Genomic DNA, 8,320 nt, shown 5'->3' on the forward strand with positions numbered 1-8,320 from the left:
CCATAAATCCAGGAAAGGGGGTCCAGGCCATGAAATATTGCATGAATAGCAAAAGAGTATAGATTCTGTCCATTCATTAACTTTCATTCTTGAAATATGATCAATTTATAAAATTTTTAATTCTTGGAATATTAAGATCTGCACATCTACAGAAAAAATATTTTTATGATTTATAAATTTATTAATTATATTATGATAGTAAAAGCTTACATCATTACTTATCTGAATAAAGCTTTTTTTTCGCAAGGAAATAGGGTTAAGTGGCTTACCTAAGAACACACAATTGGGTAATTATTAAGTGTCTGAGGTTAGATTTGAACTGATGTCTTCTAACTTCCTGGGCCAGTGCTCTATCCACTCAGCAACCTAGCCACCCCTGATTAAAGATTTTTAAAAAGCAAGATATTTTTTGCCATTTCTGTTGGGAAGCATGGATATTGCGTCAAGGTTATATGATCATATCTCAATATCATATGGCAAACTCAGAAAAGAAGCAGGATTTTCTAGATAAATAGGGACTGAAAAACTGTTTACTTTTATCTATACTAAACATTTACTGAGTGATGAGAGAGAATGGCCACTCAAATAAGATGGAGTATGACATGTCTTATAATTGATGAAGGTTATCCACTCTTGAAAGTTAGTGATACTTGACACCTGCCCAGAATTTCAGGCTTTCAGTAGGAAAAATCTGTGGAGAACATGGAATTCATCTAACACTTTTTACTGAATAGATTTAGATTAGGGATTAGAAGTGCCATCTCATGGATAAATTCCCAAAATGTCGCTCTAGACTTTGAAAATGGTACTCCTAGTATATTTTTTTTAGGTTTTTCTTTTTTTTTTTTTTTTTTTGCTCAGCAATTAGATTAAGTGGATTTCCCAAGGCCACACAGCTAGGTAATTATTAAGTGTCTGATGCTGGATTTGAGCTCAGGTACTCCTGACTCCACGATCGGTACTCTATCGACTATGCCACCTAGCCATTCCTCCTGATATGTGTAAATCATTGTATTGTATAGTAGAAATATCACTTCCTTTATTCCCAAGAATTATTTATCATTTATTGCAGCTGAAGGGAATTAACTTTTCTGAGTGACATATCACTCCTCCAACTTGCATTACAACTCAATTATGTTAAAAAAAAACACAAAATACCCTGCTCTTACTCTTACTGTATAACTTGGCACCCTCTAGTTTGTACTCATGAAATCAATATAAATCTTAAGTTATTGCCCATTCATTTTAAATTTTAAAATAAAATTAAGGGGCAGCTGGGTGGCATAGTGGATGGAGCACTGGCCCTGGAGTCAGGAGGTTCTTAGTTTGGGTCCAGCCTCAGTCACTTAGTGATTGCCTAGTTGTGTGACCTTGAGCAGGTCATTTAACCCCATTGCCTTAAATAGGTAGAAAAAAATTAAAATGACACTTAACCTAGTCTTTTAATAGGGCAAAATAATTTTAAATTCTGATTTCCTTTCAAAGTTTACAGTGTTTTATAGATTAGTGTCAACAACAAATTTGTTAAATTTGTAATTTTTTTCATTTATTAATAGCTAAGCTACATATGTAAGGAACAGTCTATCATTCTATCTATTGATCTGTTATCTATCTAACTATCCATCTACCTATCTATTTATCTGGCTATCTATCTATCTATCTATCTATCTATCTATCTATCTATCTATCTATAACTATACTAGGAACTTAATCACTTCTGTAGACAGGAGAATATGTCACAATTTGCCAAAATTTCAAAAAGCCATTTCTATAATTTTCTTCTGATCTATATATTTCAAGCCATGTCACAAATAGTCCAAAATGACTTTGAATTGGCAAAACTATGCTGGCTCATTGTGACTGAAACAATTTTTCCAGATTTTCATTCTCTCATTAATATGTCAGGAACTTTTTCTGGAAATCAGTCAAGCTCACAAAACTTTACTTTCTAGATTTTTTTCCTCCACTCATTCAAAAAAAATGAAAAATAAGATTTTTGCATTTTGTTAATCTTCTATATGTTGCTGACAGAGTTTCAGGTATTTTAGTTATTCTTTCTTATAGTTCTTGAAGATGAATTTTATTTGGATCAGGATATGGTAAATATTAATAACTGCTAAAAGCTTCATTTCTGAGGGTGGCTACATGGCGCCGTGGATAGAGCACTGGCCCTGGAGTCAGGATTACCTGAGTTCAAATTCAGCCTCAGACACTTAATAATTACCTAGCTGTGTGGCCTTGGGCAAGCCACTTAACCCCATTGCCTTGCAAAAACTAAAAAAAAAAAGCTTCATTCCTCCTGGTCACATTTAAAAGTAATTTTTAAAATGGTGAGTTACAAATTCTCTCCCTTTCTTCTGCTCCATCAAGTAAGAAATCAAACAATTCTATACAGATCATAAATGTATAGTTATGCAAAGATTTCCAATATATTCATGTTATATGACCTGCATTAACTGTATTATATTGTTCTCTATCAAGTGGAGAGGGGAGAGAAGTCAGAAAGGAGAAAAATGTGGAACTAAAAAATGATTGTTGTTACTTATCTTTGCATATGGTTGGAAAATTTTAGTCCTGTTATGAAAGAAAACATAGACACCCCCCCAAATAAATCTTTAGAAAAATAAAGTAAAAAAAGTCCTTCAATCTGATTTGGTTTTGCATTTTCAAGGCAACATGGTTAAATGTGTGGCCCAAGGTTGATATATCCACTGTCCTAGCTGCCCTGCAAGTGCTTCAGTCTGTATTCAGATACATCAACTCTTTCTCTGTGAATGGAAAGCATTCTCTATGATAAGTCCTTCAGAATTCTCTTGGGTCAGAGAATTGCTGAGAAAAACTTAGGTATGCATAGCTACCTATCCAGAATATTGCTATTACTTTGTACATCAACTCTCAGATTTTTCTGAGAGCATCCTGTTCATAATTTCCTACAGCAGAATAGCATGTCATCATAATCACATGCCACAATTTGATAAGTCATTCCCTAACTGATGGGCATCCCCTTAAATTCCAATTCCTTGCCAACATCAAAGAAGTGCTATAAATATCTTGTAAATATTCTTGTACATATAGTTCCTTTTCCTTTTTGTATTTTTATCTCTTTGGATAAGGATATAATGGAGGCATAGCTAGACCAAAGCGAATGCATGGTTCTATAATCCACTGGGCACAGTTCCAAATTGCCCTATAAAATGGCTCAATTAGTCCAACCCTCCACACAGCAATGTATTATTTCCTTTTCCATATATTTTCTCTGACATTTGGCATTCTCCATTTTTGTCCTATCAATCAATCTAATCAGTATAAAATATTAACACTGAATTGTTTTCTTTTGCGTTTCTTCAAACTATACTGGAAGCAAGTGCTTTTAAATATCATTATCTGAAAACTTGATTATCAGTTGGGGAAAGATTCTTATTTTTATAAGTTTGACTCAGTAAATTGTTTGAAAAATGTGGCTTTTATCAGAGAAATTTAATTCTTTTTTCCCACATTTACAATTTCTAACTGTATTTGCCTCTATCTTATTATCCCCAACCCCATTTGTTCTATGTCCTCTCCCCTTTTACTCTGGCCTTCCGCAAAGGTAAATTTTTTCCTCTGACTACTCCCACTCTCAATGTACCCTCCCGTCCATATCACCCCTTTCTCTTAATTTTTTCCCTTCCTACTTTATTGTAGTGTACAATAGATTTCTATATCCAACTTAATGCATATACTATTATTTTTATGGCCCAAAAGTAAGATTCACCCACTCCCTTACATTTTTCTTCTCTTCCATTCCACTTTAAAGCTTTCCGTTTCTTTTTTTTATGAGTGAAAATTTACCCCATTCTACCTCCTCTTTTCCTGTTCTCCGAGTACATTCCTCTCTTAATTTTATTTTTTAATTTATTTTTTTAGGTATTATCCCTTTATATTCAACTCATGCTTGAACTTTTTCTCTATTTATAGCACCACTTTGAAGAGCCCTAATAATGAGAAAGTTCATGAGTTATCAAAATTATCTTCCCATGTATGAATACTAGCAATTCAATTTCATTAAGTCATTTATTATTTCCCTATCCTGTTTATGTTTATATATTTCATTTGGTTTTTCTCATATTTGAAGACTGAATTATGTGTTCATCTCTAGTCTTTGCTTAAGGAAAGTTTGGAAGTCCTATTTTCATCTGTTCTCTGGAAAGTATATACTCAATTTTGCTGGGTAATTCATTCTTGACTGTAATTCAAGCTCTTTTTTCCCCTCTTCAAATATCATATGCCAAATTTATTATCCTTTAAGACAGAGTTGCTAGATCTTGTGTTATCTTGACTGTGAATCCATGATAGTTGATGTTTTTGTGGATGCTTGCAAAAATTGTCTTCTTTATCTGAGACCTAGAATTTTACTTTTCTATTCATGGAAGTTTTCATTTGAGATCTTTTTAGGAAGTGATTGATGGATCCTTTCAATTTGTGTTTTAGCCTCTATTTCAAGAATATCAGGGCACTTTTTCTTGATAATTTCTTGACAGCTGATATCTAGGATCTTTTTTTAGTACGTGAATTTTAGGTAGTTCAACAATTTTAAAAATATCTTTTTCTGAATCTTTTTTCCAACATATTTCACATTGTGCTTTTTGTTTTCTTTTATTGTTTTTTGATTTCTCTCACAAGCATTAGCTTTGATTTGTTCAATACTAAGTTTTAAGGAATGATTCTCTTCAGTGCATTTTTTCCATTGATCAAATCCACTTTCTTCTTCCTTTAGATTCCACTTTTTCTTATTTATTTTCAAATTACATGCAAAGGTCGTTTTCAACATTTATACTTTTGCAAGCATTTGAGTTCCACATTTTTGGAATTCTCCCTTTCATTTCCTCTGTCCATGCACCAAGCAATATGATTTAGGTTGTACATGTAAAATTGTGTTTAACATATTTCTACATTAGTCAAGCTATGAAAGACAAACTAGAACAAAGAGGGAAATATATGAGAAGAAATGGAAAGCCATAAAAGAAGTTTTGAAAAGTGAACATTGTAGGTTTTTCTCTGTATTCAGAAATTATAGTTTGTTTTCTTCTCTGAATGTGGATTTCATTTTCCTTAACAGGTCTCTTAGGATTGCCCTTGATCACTGAACTACTGTCTATCATAAATGATCATCTAACAAAATTGCTGTCCTGAATCTGCTTACTTTTCTTACCATTAGTTCACAGAAATTTTTCCATGTTTTTCTGAAGTCAGGGTACTCAAAATTTCTTTTGGAACAATAGTACTGCATACCATTAATTAACCATAGCTTGTTCAGTCATTCCCTGATAGTATCTTCTCAATATCCAATTCTTTGTCAGTACAAAAGAAGTGCTATAAATATTTTTATACATATGGGTGCTTTCCCCTCTTTTTATAGTCTTTTTAGGATATAGAACTACTATTGGAATTTCTGAATCAAAGGGTTTTCACAGTTTTATTTCATTTTGGGTGTAGTTCCAAATTGCTCTCCAGAATAGTTGGATCAGTTCATAACTCCACCAGCAGTACATTAGTATCCCAGTTTTCCCACATCCTCTGCAGCACTGATCATGTTCATTTTTTGTTATTTTAGTCAAATTCATTAGACATGATGACAGATATTACTTAGACCATAGATATTACTTAATTATTTATTATTGAGATAGATATTAGTGTAAGACCATTTTGTTCACTGTCAATTTATAATAGAGTTTTAGATCCATTAAGGTTGGACCACTTTCATGTACATTTTTTTCATTAATTCCCTTGATATAAGTTTATCATTTGTTAATTGGAGAATGACTTATATTATTAAAAAATTTTACTCAGTTCTCTATATTTTAAAAATGTGTCCTTTATAAGAAATACTTGCTGATATTGTTGCCCATCTTTCAAAATTCTTTTTAATCTGGGTTGCATTGGTGTAATTTGTGCAAAATCTTTTAACTGTAATGTACTTGAAATTATTTAATTTGCAACTTATTATTTCCTCTATATCTTCTTTGGTCATAAATTTCTTCCCATTTCATAGATGTGACAGATAAGACTATTCCTTGTTCTCCTAATTGATTCATGATATTACCCTTTATGCATAAATCTTGTATCCATTTCAAACTTATTTTAGTATACAGTGTGAATGTTCATCTATGCCTGGATTCTACCTTCCTTCTTTTCCAGTTTTCCCAGTAGTTTTTGATAAATAGTGAGTACACATCCCAGAAGTTAGTCTTTGGGTTTATCAAAGAGTAGATTACCATTTACTATTGTTTCTTTTGTCCTTAAACATCCACTGATCTACTTCTCTATTTCTTTGCCAGTACCAGACAGTTTTGCTCACTGTCAATTTATAATAGAGTTTTAGATCCAATAAGGCTAGACCATTTTCTTGTGCATTTTTTCATTAATTACCTTAATATTCTTGAATTTTTGTTCTTACAGAACTTTTCCCTTGATATTCCTGAACTTTTGTTCTTACTAACTCAGAAAACTAATTTTTGGTACTTTGATTGGTATGACATGAAAGAAGCAATTTAATTTATTTAGAATAATCATTTTATTATAATAGTTCAGTCTAAATATGAGTAATTGACATTTTTCAATTGTTTAGATCTGACTTTATTTGTATGAAATGTGTTTGTAATTGTGTTCACATTGTTTCTGAGTTTGTCTTGGGAGGTAGATTCCAAAGTATTTAATGTTTCTACAGTTACTTTGAATGGAGTTTCCCTTTCTATCTTGGACTGCTGGGTTATTTTGGAAATATATAGCAATGCTGATGATGTATGGGAATGTATGTATATATCCTGCAACTTTACTAAAGTCACTTATTTTTTAAAGTAGTTTTTAGTTGCATATCTAGTGTTCTCTAAGTATGCAATCTTATCTGCTGCAAAGAGTGATAGTTTTGCTTCTTCATTGTTTCTTATTCCTTCAATTTCTTTTGTCTTTTGCTGTTTTTTTTTTGCAAGGTGATAGTATTAAGTGATTTGCCCAAGGTCAAACATCTAAGTAATTATTAAACATCTGAGACTGGATTCAAACTCAGGTCCTCCTGATTCCAGGGCCAGTGTTCTTTCACCTGTGCCACATTTCTACCCCCTTTTTTCCTTTTCTTTTTGCTAAAATTAACACTGCTAATAGAATATTAAATGTCTTTTATCCCCATTATATATAATGCTTGATGATGGTTTTAGGCAGATACTGATCATCATTTTAAGGAAAATTCCATTTGTTCCTATACTCTCATGTTTTATAATAACAATGGGTACTATGCTTTATCAAAAGCTTTTTCAGTATTTTTGGAGATAATCATGATTTCTGTTAATTTTATTATTATATGGTCAAATATACTGCATGTTTTGCATAGTGGATTATATTAATGAAAACTTGATATAATCTCTTTGCCAAAATTTTTTTCATTGTTTTTGGTTCCTCCTGGTTCAGTTATCAGTACCATGTTGATGTCTTAAAAGGAATTTAATAGGACTCCACTTATTTTTAAAAATATTTTATATAGATTTAGAGTTAAATGTTCTTTAAATGTTGGGTAGAATTAACCTGAAAATCCATCTGCCTTTTTGTTTTTTCTTAGGATATTCATTGATGACTCATTCAATTCCTTTTGTCTGAAATAGGTTTTTTTAAGTATTTTATTTCCCCTCCTCCCAAAGAGAGCAATTTATATTTTTGTAAATATTCAACTATTTATTCAATTCTACTTTTTTATAAAAAAAAGATTTTATTTATTTTGAGTTTTACAATTGCCCCCATTCTAGCTTCCCTTCCACCAACCCCTAAAGAAGACATTCTGTTAGTGTTTACCTTGGTTCCATATTATACATTGATCTCAGTTGAATGTGATCACAGAGAAATCATATCCTTGTGTAAGAAAAATAAAGTATTAGACAGTAAAATTGCATAATAATAATAATGATACTTTTTTTTTTCCAATTTGACAGTAATAGTCTTTGGTCTTTCTTCAAAGTCCATAATTCTTTCTCTGGATACAGATGGTATTCTTCATTGAAGATAGCTCAAAATTGTCCTTAGTTGTTGCACTGAAGGGATGAGCAAGTTCATCAGGGTTGATCATCACCCTGATGTTGCTCTTAAGGTATAAAGTGTTTTTCTGGTTATGCTCATTTTTCTCAGCATCAGTTCATGAAAATCCTTCCAGCCTTCCCTGAATTCCCATCCCTCCTGGTTACTAATAGAACAATAGTGTTCCATGGTATACGTGTGCCATCTTCACCTACTTTTCCAAAGAGTTGATATAGAATTGGAACCAATTGTTTCTTAAATGTTTGATAGCATTCACTTG

The sequence above is a fragment of the Macrotis lagotis genome, chromosome 1 (assembly GCF_037893015.1).
Source record: "Macrotis lagotis isolate mMagLag1 chromosome 1, bilby.v1.9.chrom.fasta, whole genome shotgun sequence".
In the NCBI taxonomy this organism is placed as follows: Eukaryota; Metazoa; Chordata; class Mammalia; order Peramelemorphia; family Peramelidae; genus Macrotis; species Macrotis lagotis.